At 44.2% G+C, this 17,150-nt stretch overlaps 1 long non-coding RNA gene across 1 annotated transcript in view; it reads right to left on the minus strand.

The window, feature by feature from the left end:
- The window catches only part of LOC134757491 (uncharacterized), a 39,368-nt gene that overhangs the window by 5,849 nt on the left and 16,369 nt on the right, over positions 1-17,150 (minus strand). The window contains exon 2 of the long non-coding RNA XR_010131508.1: positions 7,475-7,541. This is a non-coding gene — a long non-coding RNA (uncharacterized lncRNA). The remainder of the gene's footprint in view (positions 1-7,474; positions 7,542-17,150) is intronic.

The raw sequence follows: 17,150 nt of genomic DNA on the forward strand, positions 1-17,150 counted from the left end.
GTGTTGAGAGAATCCTGAAACAGGTTCTTCTCCCCATTTCAGAAGTCAACAGGGACAGATACTCCCTCTCCCTGTCCCCTGGAAGCCAGGGTACTGGGACACGCAACCCAGGTGCTGCCAACAGAAGCACACACCCAGTATTTTGAACACTGGGGGAAGTTGGGAGAAAGCAAAGGCAGTGATATCAGTGGTCTAGAAGGTCATTGTTCAGTGTCCTGGGCAACATGGCCAATGTTAGCTTTTTACCACCTGCTATGTCCCCAGATGCTGGGCCTCTCCCGGTTCTTGCCTATTTATTTTTTTGTGTGTTGTTTTGTTTTGTTGTTGTTGTTGAGACAGAGTCTCACTCTGTCACCCAGGCTGGAGTACAGTGGCATGATCATAGCTCACTGCAGCCTCAACTTCCCATGCTCAAGTTATCCTTCCACCTCAGCCTCCCAAGGAGCTGGGACTTAAAAGTGTGTGCCACCACATCCAGCTTTTTTTTTTTTAGTTAGAGATGAGTTTTCACTATGTTGTCCAGGCTGGTCTCGAGCTCCTGGCTTCAAGCAGTCCTCCCTCCTTGGCCTCCCAAAGTGCCGGGATTACAGATATAAGCCATCATAACCTGCCTCTTGCCCACTTCTTCAGTCCAGTTTTCCACCTTGTGGTCAATTTTTTGAGCTACCTGGTAAATTATTTTTCTGCTTAAGTCAGAAAGGATTTTGTTAGCAGTTGTTAACCCTGACTGATATAACTTCTCATATCTAAAAATCAAAACATTCACGTTGAAATCCATATTTTTCACTTGTCTTAAAAAATCAGAAGACTGGCCATACGTGATGGCTCATGCCTGTAATTCCAGCACTTTGGGAGGCCAAGCTGGGCAGATCATGAGGTTAAGAGTTTGAGACCAGATTGGCCAACATGGTGAAACCCTGTCTCTACTAAAAATATAAAAATTAGCTGGGTGTGGTGGCACACGCCTGTAGTCCCAGCTACTTGGGAGGCTGAGGCAGAAGAATTGCTTGAACCTGGGAGGTGGAGGTTGCAGTGAGCCAAGACAGTGTCATTGCACTCCAGCCTGGGCAACAGAGTGAGACTCTATCTCAAAAACAAAACAAAACAAAACAAAAAACAAAAAACAGAAGACTATGCAAGACTGGACCTTAATTTCCTTGCAGAAACAGTAGGCTGACACTGAGTAATAGCTACCACCTGCCTTTCAATGGTATATTTTGGTGACCAACATGTTGTTTGGGCTTATGTCTTTCAGTCCTAGTTATCTATGAACTGTTTTTACTCACAATATTTCTGACGCCAAATGTGTGAGTTTTTTCCACACCAACAACCACTTTTCCAGCTCTCTCAACTGGGTATCCTACAATTCAATCCAATTCTGACACTAACAACCTGGAGCTGGCATCAGACTCCACTGGCTTAAGGACTCAGTCCCACAAGAATAGCCTCGCTTCAGATGCAGGTCATAAGTACTGGGTGCTCAGGGAACCCACACTTCTGTCCAACTTGGCCACAGAGTCAAGGGTTCCCACAACTCCTCCTCTTTCAGGTTTGATGTTTTGCCAGAACAGCTCACAGAACTCAGGAATGCTCTTTTTTTTTTTTTTTTTTGACAGGGTCTCACTCTTGCCCACACTGGAGTGCAGTGGTGTGATCATAGCACACTGCAGCCTCAACCTCCCAGACACAAGTGATCCTCCCACCTCAGACTCCCAACTAGCTAGGACTGCAGGCGTGTGCCACTGTGCCCAGTGAATTTTTTTTTTTTTGGAGAAGGAGTTTTGCTCTTGTTGCCCAGGCTAGAGTGCAGTGGCGTGATCTCGGCTCACTGCAACCTCCGCCTTCTGGTTTCAAGCGATTCTCCTGCCTCAGCCTCCCGAGTAGCTGGCATTATAGGTGCCCACCACCACGCCTGGCTAATTTTTGTATTTTTAGTAGAGACAGGGTTTCACCATGTTGGCCAGTCTGGTCTCGAATTCCTGATGTTGTGATCTGCCCACCTAGGCCTCCCAAAATGCTGGGATTACAGGCATAAGCCACCGTGCCCAGCGAATTTTTTTATTATTTGTAGAGACAGGGTCTCACTATGTTGCCCAGGCTGGTCTTGAACTCCTGGCCTCAAGCAATCCTCCTCAGCCTCCCAAAGTGTTGGGATTACAGGCACGAGCCACCATACCCAGCCAGGAATGCTCTTTGTGTACTATTACTGGTTTATTGTAAAGGATAAAACTCAGAAACAGCAAAATAGAAGAGATGCCTAGGGCAAAGTATGGGGGTGTTGGCTGACGTAGACCTTCCATGCCCTCTCTGGGTGCACCACCCTCCCAGCATTTTGATGTATTCATGAATCCAGAAGCTCTCCAAGCCCTGTGGTTTAGGAGGTTTCATTTCATAGGCGTGATTTGTTAAATCATTGACCATTGGTGACTGAAGTCAATCTCGAGCCCCTGGGATGTTGGAGGTGGAGCCAGAAGTTCCAAGCCTCTAATCCTGCCTTGGTCTTTCCAGTGACCAGCCTCATCTGAAGAGATGTAGGGGCCCCCAGTCACCAATCATCTCATTAGCATATAAAATACACCCATAGGCAGGTGTGGTGGCCCGCACCTGTAGTCCCAGCTACTCTGGAGGCTGAGGCAGGAGGATTACTTGAGCCCAGGAGCTTGAGGCTGCAGTAAGCTATGATCATGCCACTGCACTCCAGCCTGGGAGACAGAACAAAACCCTGTCTCTAAAAAAAAACAAAGAAAAAAAACACCCTTATCAGTCCAGAAATTCCAAAGGTATTAGGAGCAATGTGCCAGACACCAGGGACAAAGACCAAATATATCTTTCTAATTATGCCTCAATATCCATATTAAATGTTTCATCTAAAAGTTTTCTTTCCATCATTTATATTAATATCTTATAAGAAATACTCAGAACTACAACATCCAATTAAGCCATTTTAACTCTATGTCAATTTTTTTTTGACGTTGGTCAAGTTCAATGTCTGGATGTAGTAGGTTCCAATAAAAATATACTAAGTGGGGCCAGATGTGGTGGCTCATGCCTGTAACACCAGCACTTTGGGAGGCCAAGGCAGGCGCATCACTTGAGGTCAGGAGTTCAAGACCAGCCTGGCCAACATGGTGAAACCCCATCTCTACTAAAAATACAAAAAAAAAAAAAAATCTGGGCATAGTGGCGGTTGCCTGTAATCCCAGCTACTTGGGAGGCTGAGGCAGGAGAATTGCTTGAATCCAGGAGGCAGAGGTTGCCGTGAGCTGGGATTGTGCCACTGCACTCCGGCCTGGGTGACAGAGCAATACTTCATCTCAAAAAATACACACACACACACACACACACACACACAAAGTGGGTGAATAAATGAATATAAAGAATGATTATAGCATCAGTGGCAGTGAGGGGAATGTGCAGCCTGGAGAAAAGGGCAGCGTCTGTAAACAACCAGAGAAATATTAGGGCAAAGAAGAAGTAGGTGTATTTTGGCTTGACCCAAAAGTCAGAACTAGAGCTGTACTGTGCAATTTATACAGAAGCAAATTTTCATTTAGACTAAGAAAAACTGCAAACAATTAGAGCTGCCCATCGCTGGAAAGGGCTGGCTGCCAAGAATGAGACCTCCATTACCGAAGGCATTCTTGCAAAGACTGAATGGCCAAGCCTGGGCAACACAGTGAAACCCTGTCTCTACCAAAAAAAAAAAAAAAATTAGACTGCGCACGGTGGCTCATGCCTGTAATCCCAGCACTTTGAGAGGCCTAGGTGGGTGGATCACGAGGTCAGGAGATCGAGAACGTCCTGGCTAACATGGTGAAACCCCATCTCTACTAAAAATACAAAAAATTAGCCAGGCATGGTGGCACACGCCTGTAGTACCAGCTACTCAGGAGGCTGAGGCAGGAGAATTGCTTGAACACGGGAGGTGGGGGTTGCAGTGAGCCAAGATCATGCCACTGCACTCCAGCCTGGGTGACAGAGCAAGACTCTGTATCAAAAAAATAAAAAAATCAATAAAAAATTAACCAGAAGTGGTGGTGCACACGTGTGGTCCTAGCTACTCAGGAGGCTGAAGTAGGAGGATCGCTTGAGCCTGGGAATTTGAGGCTGCAGTGAGTAGTGATCATGCCACTATACTCCAGCCTGGGCAACAGAGCAAGACCCTATCTCTAAATTAATTAATTAAAAATTGTAAAACACTTGACTGGGCACGGTGGGTCACACCTGTAATTCCAGGACTTCGGGAGGCTGAGGCCAGCAGATTGTTCGAGCCCAAGAGTTCAAGACCAGCCTGGGCAACATAACAAAACCCCGTCTCTACAAAAAAAATACAAAAATTAGCTGGGCATGGTGGTGCACACCTGTAGTCCCAGCTACTCAGGAGGCTGAGGTGAAAGGATCGTTTGAGCCCAGGAGGCAGAGGTTGCAATTAGCTGAGATTGTGCCACTGCACTCCAGCCTGGGTGACAGAGCAAGACTCTGTCTCAAAAAAGAAAAAAAAAATAATAAGACTGAATGGGTATTGGGCAGGCAAGTAGGAAGTTCTGCACTTGTGGAGGGCATAGTAAGACCGACACTTCTCAAATTTGAATGTGCACGGAGATCTTGTACAGACCGTGATTCAATATGCCTGGGTTTAGGGCCTGAGATTCTGCATTTCTAACAAGCTCTCAAGGAATGCCGGTGCTCTTGGTCTATAGTCCATATGTTGAGAAGCTGAGGATGAACCAGACTCCCTTAGGACCCCAAAGATTTATGAATCTCCCATCAATGTGTGAAAGCTCCAAGCCAACAGAGACCACGTCTTCCCTTTATATGTTATATTCCCAATACCAAGCATGGTGCCTGGCACATAGTAGGTGCTCAAAAAATGTTGTTGAGGACCGTGGACTATGCAGTCATAAAAAGGAATGAGATCATATCCTTTGCAGCAGCGTGGTTGGAGCTGGAGGACGTTATCCTAAGCAAATTAATACAGGAACAGAAAACCAAATACCACATGTTCTCACTTATAAATGGGAGCTAAATATCAAAGTTTGCATGGACACAAAGAAGGGAACGATACACACTGGGACCTATTGAGGGTGGAAGGTGGGGGAGATGACTGAAAAACTACCTTCCGGGTACTATGCTTACTGCCTTGGTGGTGAAATAATCTGTACACCAAACTCCCATGACATAAAATTTACCCATGTAACAAACTCACACATGTACTCATTGAATGTGAAATGAAAGGTGAAAGAAAAAAGAATGTTGAGGAATACTCCTCAGCAATAAAAAGAAACTAACTGAGTAATAGAAGCTGCTCTCAAAAGTTCATCTGCCACGTGATCATATCTATAGGACATTCTTGAAAAGACAAAGCCATGACACAGAGCCTGTGAGTGTTTGCCAGGGGTGAGGGGTGGGGGGAATGTAATGATAAAGAGAAAGCATGATGGAGTTGTGGGGACGACGCAACTGTTTTGTATTCTGATGATGGTGGTGGTTTCAGAAATCTATACATGTCTTAAAATTCACAGATCTGCACACCAGTCTGGGCCTGGTGGCTCATGCCTGTAATCCCAACACTTTGGGAGCCTGAGACACAAGGATTGCTTGAGCCCAGGAGTTCAACACCAGCCTGGGTAACATAGGGAGACCCCATCACCACAAAAGTAAAAATTTAAAAATTTGCTAGGTGTGATGGTGCACACCTGTGGTCCCAGGTACTTGGGAAGCTGAGGTGGAGGAACATTTGAGCCAGTTGTGTTGAGGCTGCAGTGAGTTGTGATCACACCACTGCACTCCAGCCTGGGTGACATAGTGAGACCTTGTACTCAAAAAAAAAAAAAAAAATTCTGCACACCACAAAAGGTCAATCTTACTGTATGATCATTCAAAAAATAAAATAAATATATTGGAAACTAATAATCATTATTGAAAACAGACATTTCAGAATGACATTAATTGAACACCTACCCCGTGCCAAGCCAGAGCCAGGTACTGAAAATTCAAAGATGAATGAGACAAAGCCCCCACCCCAAACCCAATCCTCATCATTGCTGAAACTGCTCTCTGAAAGTAATTATTCGAGAGTCATAAGGAACAAACAGAGGCTCAGAAACCATCTAAGGTCTTCATCGGTTTGTAATCACCATTGTTTATGCTGGGAATCAAGATAAGTACCGATTACATTCTGGGCGTTTGATAGGCTTGGAAAAAATTCCAGGAATGTTGCTCAAATTGCCTTATTTATTAGCCTGTCCCCACTTAACATGTCCACATGTTTGCCTCCAGACTTAACCTTGTAGACTGTCAAATCCATCCAAGGGGAAATACAATTTGCATAATCTAGTCTAGCTGCCAACTGACAAATGAAACAGATCCAGCCCAGAGCAGAGAGAATCTTGACTCAGAACTTGTAAAAATTCAAACAACTCAAAACTCTAAAATGCAAAGATCATTTCTGTAGACAATTTGGTGTACATTCCTCCAGTGCTTTTTTTCTATCCATATACTAAAAAATGTACGTACATTATTTGTTTTACAACAATGTGATCATACTGAATAAACTGTTCCATAACTTGCTTCTTTTCTTCACTTGACAGTACGGACAGTTTTTCATGTCAGTAACAGAAACTGACTTTTTTTTTTTTTTTGCAAGGGCTGTACAAGTAAACCATTGCTGAAATGTACCATAATTTATTAACTTTGTCCTTGTATTAGTCCATTTTGCATTGCTATAAAGGAATACCTGAATCTAGGTAACTTATAGAGAAAAGAGGTTTATTTGGCTCACAATTCTACAGGCTGAACACAAAGCTTGACACCAACATCTGCTTCTGGTCAGGACTGCAGGATGCATTTACTCATGATGGAAGGTGAAGGAGGAGCAGGCATGTCACATGGCAAGAGAGGGAGCAAGAGAGAATAGGAGGGGTGCCATGCTCTCTTAAAACAACCAGCTCTCACATGAACTAATGGAGGGACCACTCACTTATTATCAAAGGGAGGGCATCAAACCATTCATAAAGGATCCACCCCCATGACCCAAATGCCTCCCACTAGGTCCCACCTCCAACATTGGGCATCAAATTTCAACATGAGACTTGTCAGGGACAAATATCCAAGTTATATCAGTCCCTTCTTGGTAGATAATTGCATTACTTCCATCTTTCACTGTTATAAATTGTCAGTCAGGATGAGCTAGGTTGGGCTGCTGTAATGAATATTTCAAAGCTTAGTGGCTGAAAATAAGAAAGGTTTATTTCTTGCTCATGATACATCTCCACTGTTGGTCAGCTGGGACTCTACCTTATGTCATCCTCATTCCAAGAACCAGGCTGATGGAGCAGCCATTATCTGGAAGGTGCAGGACAGTGTAGCACAGGAAAAAAGAGAGTTTGACAAGGTGTCTTAGTCCATTTTGTGCTGCTATAACAGAATACCACAGGCTGGGTAATTTATAATGAACAGAAACGTATTGGCTCACAGTTCTGGAGGCTGGGAAGTCCAAGATCACAAGACCAGCATCTGGCGAGAGCCTTCTTGTGCGCCATCTCATAGCAGATGAGCAAGGAGAAGGTAACAGACAGCCAAAAGAGAGCCAAACTTATTATTTTATAAGGAATCCATTCTATCATTACTCTATTATGAGGGCAGGGCCCCCACGACCCAAACACCTCCCACTAGGCCCCACCTCCCAACACCACCATGTTGAGGATCAAGTTGCCAACACATGAACTTTGGGGGACACATTCAATGGTGGAAGCATCATGGCCACGCTGGCAGCTGATTAGATGGTACTCACCTAGATTAGCAATGGTGGAAGCTAATGTTTTCATTGTTGGGGTGGGAGATTACAGATAAACAAGTAGAGATGACTAAAATGATCCACGTGGAAACGGATTTGAGTTAGAGACATTAGTACAAAGTCCTGTTTAGTGTACTATCATTCAGATGGTGTATATATATATATACACACATGTACGGAGTTTATTAAGTATTTGCTCACATAATCACAAGGTCCCACAGTAGGCCATCTGCAGGCTGAGGAGCAAGGAGAGCCAGTCCAAGTTCCAAAACTGAAGAACCTGGAGTTCGATGTTCGACGGCAGGAAGCATCCAGCATGGAAGAAAGATGTAGGCTGGAAGGCTAGACCGGTCTAGCCTTTTCATGTTTCTTTTGCCTGCTTTATGTCCTGGCCACGCTGGCATCTGATTAGATGGTACCCACCTAGATTAAGGGTGGGTCTGCCTTTCCCAGCCCACCGACTCAAATGTTAAGCTCCTTTGGCAATACTCTCACAGACACACCCAGGATGAATATTTTGCATCCTTCAGTCCAATCAAGTTAGCATTTAGTATTAACCAGCACAGAGCTCTTTGGAGAGGCAGCTGATTCTAGGACAGGGCCAGTGTGTTAGTCCATTTCTGCATTGCTGTAAAAAAGTACCCGAGGTTGGGTGATTTATAAAGAAAAGAGGCTTAATTGGCTCATGATTCTGCAGGCTGTACAGGAAGCATGGCATCTGCATGTGCTTCTGGTGAGGACCTCGGGAAGCTTCCAGTCATGGCAGAAGGCAAAGGGGGAGCTGATGTATCACATTGTGAGAACAGAAGCAAGAGACAGAGGCAAGAGCCAGGATCCTTTAAACAACGAGCTCTCATGTGAACTGAGTGAGAACTCACTCATCACCAAGGGGACAGCACTAAGCCATTTACGAGGGATCCGCCCTTGTGATCCAGTCACTTCCCACCTCCCCAACAGGCCCCACCTCCAACACTGGAGGTCACATTTCAACATAAGATGTAAAGGGGACACACATCCAAAGTATATCAACCAGGAAATATAAAAGACAAGCCTGGAGAATCTCGTAGTGCCAGAAAGGAAGGAAATGCACGCGCACACACACACACACACCCCCCCCCCCCACAATGGTGGAGTATGCCAAAGGGAGACAGATGCCGACTAAAAGGGTCACAGTAACCAAAACTAGAATAATCTAAGCAACAAAAAGCCCCCCAAAACATAAAGTTATATTAGATTAGAACTCAAAAGAACTCCTGAGTCCATACTGATACAAATAAATGATTTATCTATTTTTATCTTATTTTTACTTTTATTTTTGACACAGGGTCTTGCTTTATCACCCAGGTTGGAGTGCAGTGGTGCAAACACAGCTCACTGCAGCCTGAAACTCCTGGACTCAAGCAGTCCTCTCGCCTCAGCCTCCCGATGTGCTGGGATTAGAGGCATGAACCACCAAGCTCGGTTTAAATAAATGATTTCATAAACAAATAAGGAAAACTAGCTCATGGTTCTGCAGGCTGTACAGGAAGCATGGCACTGGCATCTGCTCCTGGTGAGAGCCTCGGGAAGCTTCCAATCATGGCAGAAGGCGAATCACCCATGTGGAAGAATATTCCAAATAATTCATGTAGACACTTTGTCCTCAAGAGTTGGGGGAACACAATGCCTCATTCCTTAAGTGTAGGCAGCACACGGTGTCTTCCCTCCAAAGAGTGAATGCAGTATGGAAAGGGGTGGAGGGAGAGTGAGCGTGCAGTGGAGAAACCTGGTAAACCCAGCCTCAGCCAGGTGATGAAGGTCAACATTAACAGTGACCCGTCACGTCGATGGTAGGCACCCTCGACATGCGATGAGAGAGGCACTTTACCTCTGAGGTCTTCCTCCCAAAACCCCATAACCTCTGCCTAATGATAATAAAGACATAAGACAAAACCAAATTCAGGGACATTCTACAAAATAACCATCCAGCACTCCTCAAAACTGTCAAAAAAGCCAAGAACAAGGGAAGTCTGAGCGACTGTCACCATGAAGAGGAGCCTAAGGAGATATTAGGACTAAGTACAATGTCATGTTTCTGGATGGGATCCAGGATCAGAAAAAGGACATTACAGAAAACTAAGGACTTAATGCCATTTCTGGTTTTGAGACAAAGTATAACCCATGAATAAAACACAGAGAAACTAGTGTGGTGTGATTCAGTTGGGGTGCTGCCATCTGCAAGTATTAATAAGAGAAACTCCAGCCAAAAATGGCCTAAGTGTAAGAATCCAGAGCCAGCTGCAGTGGTGCGCACATGAAATCCCAGCTACTCAGGAGACTGGGTCAGGAGGATTGGATCATTTGAGCCCAGGAGTTTGAGACCAGCCAGGGGAATGTAGTGAGACCCTGTCTCAAAAAAGAAAAGGAAAGGTTGTGGGCTCAGTGGCTCACGCCTGTAATAATCCTAGCACTTTGGGAGGTCTGAACTCCCAGCCAACATGGTAAAACCTCGTCTCTGTGAAAAATACAAAAAAATTAGCCAGGTGTGGTGGTGCATACCTGTAATCCCAGCTACTTGGAAAGCTGAGGCAGGAGAATCACTTGAATCCAGGAGGCGGAGGTTGCAGTGAGCCAAGATTACATCACCACACTCCAGCCTCGGCAACAGAGTGAGACTCCATCTCAAGAAAAAAAAAAAAGAAGAAGAAGAAGAAGAGAAGAAAAAGAAAAGGAAAGGAAATGTCTGGCTCAGTGGCTCATGCCTGTAATCCCAGCGCTTTGGGAAGCTGAGGCGGGTGGATTGCTTGAACTCAGGAGCTCGAGACCAGCCTGGGCAACATGGCAAGACCCCATCTCTACAAAAAAAATACAAAAATTAGCCAGGTGTGGTGGCACATGCCTGTGGTCCCAGCTACTTGAGAGTCTGAGGTGGGAGGATTGCTTCAGCCCAGGAGTTCAAGGCTGCAGTGAGCTGAGATCACACCACTGCACTCCAGCCTGGGTGACAGAGTGAGACCTTGTCTAAAATTAAGAAAAAAAAAAAAAAAAAAAGAATTCAGGCAGCAGAGAGAATCCAGGGCCAATTGGTTGAGTGGCTTAACCAAGTCAAGCCCTTCCATCTTCATATTTGGCCGTTTTTGGGGTCTCCTCCTCTGATTGACCTGATATGGGCACTTCCAAGCACTGTGGGCAGGCAGGGATGGAGAGCAGGAGCTGTTTCTTCTTTGTGTGTCTCTTTTTTAAGACTAAAAAAACATTTCCAGAAGCTGCCCAGTAGACTCTGCCTCATTGACCAGAACCTAGCACCCCTTGCTAAGCCCAGGCATCACCATAACAGGCTGAGACCAATCAGAATTTGCCCTGCAGTCACACAGGGAGGGCTGGACACAGCGTAAAAGTCAGGATTCAGGCTGCATAAGGGCAGCTGGCTGCTTCAGCACAGTCTTGTGAATACAAGAGAAAATGGAAAGAACAACTCCTTTCATGTGTAATTAGAAAACTAAGGTGAAGCCGGGTTCAGTGGCTCACATCTGTAATCCCAACGCTTTGGGAGGCCAAGGCAGGAGGATCCCTACAGCTCAGGAGTTCAAGACCAGCCTGGGCAACATAGGGAGACCCCATCACTATTTCTAAAACAAGTAAAAATAATTCTAAAAAGGAAAACCAAGTTGAAACTATGTTCCTGTCACCAAAACACACCACTTTCCCCAAAGCCAGATTTTCTCACTAGGTTGGGTTATATGAGGTCCTACCCAAATGCAAAGAGAGAAAAAAATTACCATTTCAAGACCCTTCTAGTCTGAAGACACTAAGTTTCTATCTAGGACGTCAAATCTCTTTGTGACCTTCAACATATAACCACTTTCTCTTTGAGTTACAATGTATTTGACTGTAAATAAATATGGAAATATGTCTAATTCTGCAATTTTTTATTTTTTTAGAGACAATCTTGCTCTGTTGCCCAGGCTGGAGTGCAGTGGCATGATCTCGGCTTACCGAAGCCTCGACCTCCTGGGCTCAAGCAATCCTGCTACCTCAGCCTCACGGCTAGCTAGGACTACAGGCATGCATTACTACGCCCAGCTAACTTTTGTTGTTGTTGTTGTAGAGACAGCTATGTTGCTCAAGCTGGCCTCAAACTTCTGGCTTCAAGTGATCCTCTGGCCTTAGCCTCCCAAAGTGCTGGGAATCGCAGTCATGAGCCATCATCCCTAGCTATCTCCAATTTCTTGAAATTACTGCTTACTGAGTTTTTTTAATGTACAAGTGCAACCTTCTAATAACACTTTGTCATCGATATTATTATATTTATTAAAGAGACAGCATAGCTAATTGATTAAGGATGAGACTGTATGAATATAAATCCCAAGTTTACACCAAATCTATTAATAGTAGCAGTGTGACATTAAAGAGATTTATTAACCACTCTAAGCTTCAGTTTCCTTGGTGTATTAGTCTGTTTTCACGGTGCAAATAAAGACATACCTGAGACTGGGTAATTTATACAGGAAAAAGGGTTTAATGAACTTACAGTTCCACGTGGCTGGGGAGGCCTCACAATCATGGTGTGACGCAAGGAGGAACAAGTCACGTCTTACATGGATGGCAGGAGGCAAAAAGAGAGAGTTTGTGCAGGGAAACTGACGTTTAAAACCATTAGATCTTGTGAGACTTATTCACTATGGTGAGAACAGCATGGGAAAGACTCGCCCCCTGTGATTCAATTACCTCCCACCAGGTTCTTCCCACGACATGTGGGAATTGTGAGAGTTACAATTCAAAATGAGATTTGGGTGGGGACACAGCCAAACCATATTACTTGGTTACAAAATAATAACATTTACTTCTAGGAGAATTATATAAGATGAGGCCTGTGACGTGCTTAAAATGTGTCTGGCACATAGTAAATACTCAATAAATGTGAGTCCTTATACACATATGAAAGTCAATATTCGCATCTTTTGCCAGATTGAATCCTCTCTCCTGCCATCAAGTGGAGCTGAATGAAAATGATCAGGTGAGGGTGGGAGGAGGTGTGGTAGAACTACACATCCCAAAGATGGACACGTTCTAATTCTCCCAAATTTCTAAGAATATGTTACCTTACATGGCAAAAGAGACTTTGCCCATTTGATTAAGTTATGGATCTCAGGCCAGATGCAATGGCTCACCCCTGTAATACCAGCACTTTGGGAGGCTGAGGTGGGCAGATCACTTGAGGCCAGGAGTTCAAGACCAGCCTGGCCAACATGGTGAAACACTATGTCTACTAAAAATACAAAAACTAGCTGGGTGTCGTGGTGGGTGCCTGTAATCCCAGCTTCTAGGGAGGCTGAGGCACAAGAATTGCTTGAACCAGGGAGGCAGAGGTTGCAGAGAGCTGAGATCGTGCCACTGCACTCCAGCCTGGGCAACAGAGCGAGACCCTGTCTCAAAAAAAATTATGGATCTCAAAGTGGGAGATTATCCTAGATTACCCAATTGGACCAAATCTAATAACACAAGTCCTTATCAATAGAAAGGAGAGGCAGAAAAGTGGGTCAGAGAAATGCTATAAGCAAAAGACACCTCCAGTCACTGCTGGCTCAGAATATGGAGGAGGGGAACACGGTATGTGGAAGTTTCTAGAGGATGACAACAGCCCTTGGCTGATGGCCGGACGGAAAACCAGGGCTCCATCCCTATAGCTGCAAAGGGCAGAATTCTGCCCACAACTCAAATAAGCAGGAAAGGGAATCTCCCTTGTAACATCCAGAAAGAAATGCAACTCTTTGCACACCTTGATTCTAGTCCAGTGAGACAAATTTTGCACTTCTGACCTATAGATATATAAGATAATACATTTGTGAGGTTTTTTTATTCTGGTAAAAAAAATACCATCTTAACTATTTTTAAGTGTACAGAACAGTTGTGTTAACTATAGGCACATTGTTCTGCAATGAGCCTCTAGAAGTTTTTCATCTTGCAAAACCGAGACTATATCCACAACAATGCCCTGTTTTCCTCTCCTTCACGCCTCCTGATAATCATTGTTTTACTTTCTGTTTATAAGAGTTTGACAGCCAGGCATGGTGGCTCATGTTTGCAATCCCAATGCTTTGGGAGGCCAAGAGAAGAGCATCACTTGAGCCCAGGAATTTGATACCAGCCTGGGCAACATAGTGAGCTCCCATCTCTACAAAAATTAAAAAATTAGCTGGGTGCAGTGCTGTGTGCCTGTAGTCCCAACTACTCTGGAGGCTGAGGCAGAAGGATCACTTGAGCCCACTGAGCCCAGGAGTGAGCTATGACGACACCACTGCACTCCAGCCTGGCAACAGCGTGAGACCCTATCTAAAAAAAAAAAAAAAAAAAAAAAGTTGATTAATTTGGATACCTCATATAAATGGAGTCACGCAGTATTTGTCCTTCTGTGACTGGTTTATTTCATTTAGCATATTTCCTCAAAGTTCATCCATGTTGCAGCATATGATAAGATTTCCTTTTTTAAGGCTGAATAATATTCCATTATGTGTATATACCACATTTTGTTTATCCACTCATCCATTGATAGATATTTAGGTGCTTCTACTTCTGGTTATTGTGAATAATGCTGCAATGAACATGGGAGTACAGATATCTGCACAGATGCTTTTTCAAATATTTTAGGTGTATACCCAGAAGGAGGATTGCTGGGGCATATGGTAATTCTATTTTTAATTTTTTGAAGAACCTCCGTACTGTTTTCCAGAGTGGCTACATCATAAATTTATGTTGTTTGCAGCCACTAAATTTGTGACAATTTGTTGTGGTAGTGATAGGAAACTAATATTGGGTCTTTATTGATTTTGCTTCTTTTTATTAACGTTTTCTTTTTTTTGAGACAGAGTCTTGCTCTGTTGCCCAGTCTGGAGTGCAGTGGCGCAATCACGGCTCACTGCAGCCTCAAACTCCTGGGCTCAAGCAATTCTCGCAGCTCAGCCACCTGAGTAGCTGGGCCTACAGGTGCATGCTACCATGCCCAGCTAACTTTTTCTATTTTTTTTTTTTTTTTTTTTTTTTTTTGTAGAAACAGGGTCTCACTTTGTTTCCCAGGCTGGTCTTGAACTCCTGGGTTCAGTTCATCTTCCCACCTTGGCCTCCCAAAGTGCTGGAATTACAGGCATGAGCCACCATGCTCAGCCTTTTTTTTTTTTTCCAACCTTTTTGACGTATAACATACACACAGAAAAATGCACCTATAAGCAAACAGCTTGCTAAGTTTTCACAATTTATCACCTGTAAAACCAGCATCTGGATCAAGAAACAACTCTATGACCCCTCCCCCAGGAGCCCCCTCATACCTGGAAGGAGCCTGTGGGAACTAGCAAGAACCAAGGCCCAGGAAGGTGCAGTAAGTAGCACCATATATTTATTTGGAAAATATCAAGTACTCTTTGAAAATGCTTAATTGATAGAATTGTTGGAGGAAAAGTCATTCCTCTTCTAGGGAAATCCATTTAATGTTTCCATTTTTAATGACTTTTAAAAGGATCTTCAAGAAGGTTTTTCATGTGCTGCAAACAGAAATCATTCCATAAACTTATGGGATTGTTCATTAAAAACGACTTTTAAAAAAAATGTAAACCCACCCCTGCTGTCAATCTTAGGGGGAATGAGAACACAGGTCCAGTTATTGACTCTGTGGACTAGCCTCTTCCGCCACCTGCTGGTGGATTTGGGAAGCTCATCACCATGTGATGCTTGTTTGGGGTATTTTTCATTTCTTCTATAAATACATATTGAACAAATAATATGTGTTGGACACAGTCTTATGTCCATAAAGCTCAGGATTTGGTAGAGAAGATGGACATCCATTCACATATAATAACTGTAAATTTACGAGTGTAATAAATTCAGCCGTGACAAGAGATCCCCAAGCTGTCTGTTCATCAGATCCCCATAAGAATTTTGTTAGAATAATTTTTACCAAAAACCCCACTCCCAGAGATCTGTGTCCATAGGCCTACTGTGGGGCCCAGGAAGTCTGTATTTTCTGTCAGCACCCAACAAGATTGTTGATGCACAGATAAGGATGTAGTAGATCGGTTTGGGGTGGGTTACAGGGAACTTTGAACGTTGAATTAGACTTTAAATGCACTGACAGTAAAATTACAAACAAAGCAAAGATATCAGAGCACCAAGAACCAGTGAATGGAAATCATCAGGTTAGCAAGGCAGTTGGAACTGGAGAAAGTTGTAGAGGGAAGCGGGAGAGAGAAAAGTAAACGGGGAGATTGATTATAAGGCAGGGAATTGGGTTTTATGGAAGAAGAGGGAGAGAAAAAAGCAAGAGAGGCCAGGCGCGGTGGCTCATGCCTGTAATCCCAGCACTTTGAGAGGCTGAGGTGGGCGGATCTCTTGAGCTCAGGAGTTCAAGACAAGCCTGGGCAATGTAGTGAGACCCAGTCTCAACCAAAAAAAAAAAAAATTAGCTGGGCATGGTAGCATGCGCCAGTCGTCCCTACTATTTGGGAGGCTGATGCGGGAGGACCACTTGAGCCTAAAAGGCAGAGGTTGCACTGAGCTGAGATCGCTCCACTGCACTCCAGCCTGGGCAACAGAGTGAGACCTTGTCTCAAAAGAAAAAAAAAAAAGAAAGAAAAGAAAGCAAGAGAGAAAAAAACAGATTTTCAAAAGCACAGCCCCTTATACCAGGATACTCAATCCCTACCACTGTAATCACTGCATCATGTATACAGTCATGCACTGCGACAGTGTTTCCGCCAACAACAGGCTGCGTACATAATGATGGTCCCATAAGATTATAATGCTGTATTTTTACTGTAACTTCTCTATGTTTAGATATACAAATACTTCCCGTTGTTTTACAATTGCCTAAAATCTTCAGTACAGGAACATGCTCTACAGGTTTGTACCCCAGGAGCAACAGGCTATACCATTATACCTATAGCCTAGGTGTGTAGAAGGCTATACCACCTAGGTTTATGTGAGTACACACTATGATGTTCACACAAAGATGACCTTGCCTAATGACACATGTCTTGAAACATATCTTCATCGTTGAGCAACTCAGGACTGTACTATAAGGGCTCAAAAGAGTCAAAACAGTAAGCATGACACTCAGGGCCCCGTGTGGTGGCTCACCCCTGTAATGCCAACAGTTTGGAAGGTGGATCACTTGAGCCCAGGAGTTTGAGACCAGCCTAGGCAACGTGATGAAACACTATCTCTACAAAAAATACAAAAATTAGCCAGGCATGGTGGTGTGCACCTGTAGTCCCCGCTACTCAGGAGGCCTCCCAGCTGCTCAGGAGGCTGAGGTGGGAGGACGGCTTGAGCCCAGGAGGTCAAGGCTGCAGTGAGCTATGATTGCACTACTACACTGCAGCCTAGG

This window comes from Gorilla gorilla, chromosome 18 (assembly GCF_029281585.2).
Source record: "Gorilla gorilla gorilla isolate KB3781 chromosome 18, NHGRI_mGorGor1-v2.1_pri, whole genome shotgun sequence".
Taxonomy (NCBI): Eukaryota; Metazoa; Chordata; class Mammalia; order Primates; family Hominidae; genus Gorilla; species Gorilla gorilla.